Source organism: Mus pahari, chromosome 10, assembly GCF_900095145.1.
Source record: "Mus pahari chromosome 10, PAHARI_EIJ_v1.1, whole genome shotgun sequence".
Taxonomy (NCBI): Eukaryota; Metazoa; Chordata; class Mammalia; order Rodentia; family Muridae; genus Mus; species Mus pahari.
In genome coordinates this window covers 35,182,713-35,184,041 of record NC_034599.1, presented here as the reverse complement: position 1 = coordinate 35,184,041, position 1,329 = coordinate 35,182,713, and positions in this window count along the sequence as shown.

Below are 1,329 nucleotides of genomic sequence, written 5' to 3'. Positions count from 1 at the left end.
ATATATATATATATATATATATATATATATATATATATATATATGTATAACCTTAAATTCTTTATGTCCCATATTCAACCAAGACTTGATAAGTGTTCTTCTGTTTCCGATAAAAATCTATAAAGCCTTTCCTTGGCCAAACTCAGAAAAGTGATCTCTATTTCATGAGAGCTCCAACACCAATTTTGGATAGGCTCCTGGACTTCAGTTTTATTTACATGTTTTAGGTAACTATGAAATGATGTTTCAAACACTAGAATTTTGATTTTCTTGTTCCACAATTTCTGGAATGAGTATGGTGAAATAAGATCAAGGGCCATCAAGATGACCCAAAGAGTAAAAGTGCCTGCTGGCAAATCTGACAACTTGAATTTGATTGCCAGGAACTTTATGATATAAAGTGAGTCCAACTCTTGCTCAAGCTGTTCTCTGACCTCCAAACATATACCATGGCAAGTGTGCATCCTCCCCATCCTTATACACAAAACAAATGAATGTAATAAAAATTAAAAAATTCAGATACAGAGTAACAAGCATATTAGATGTTAAGAAATTGATACACACACACACACACACACAGACACACACACACACACACACACAATGGGACTGTGATGTGGACAACCAGATATGTAAAATAGCCTGGCTCTTTCTTAGTTAAAAATGATTTAATCTACTTAAGTTAAAATTTTTTCTTTTTTAGGAATCTCTACAGGTTAAATGAAACTTATGTCCCTGAAAACTTTTTCAGGAAAATGTTCATGGTAGTTATTTTTATCAGCCAAATCCTCGAAATGAGTTTGTTGCATATCAAGTGGTAAATGAATAGATACAACGTGTATCATAACTAAATATTAACAGAACATAAAATTATTGGGGTACCTAAATTGTAGCTAGAAATAAATCCTATATATCATGATTCCTGAAATAATCAGTTTATAACAAAAGAAAACAGGGAAGTGGATGCCTGAAATGAGGATACTAGTGTAAGTGGCCATAAATGTCTTTCTCAAGTTGTAGAAATATTTTAATACTCAATTGTGGCAATAACTTGATAATATGCTGATTTACTAGCAATCATTGAATTGTGTCTTGTAAGCAGAGGGATTTTATTTTTTTTCCATTTTTTAAAAAAATATTTTCTTTATTTACTTTTCAAATGCTATCCCGAAAGTTCCCTATACCCCCCCTCCCGCCCCTGCTCCCCTACCCACCCACTCCCACTACTTGACCCAGGCCTTACCTTGTGCTGGGTCATATAAAGTTTGCAAAACCAAGGGGCCTCTCTTCCCAGTGATGGCCGATTAGGCCATCTTCTGCTACATATGC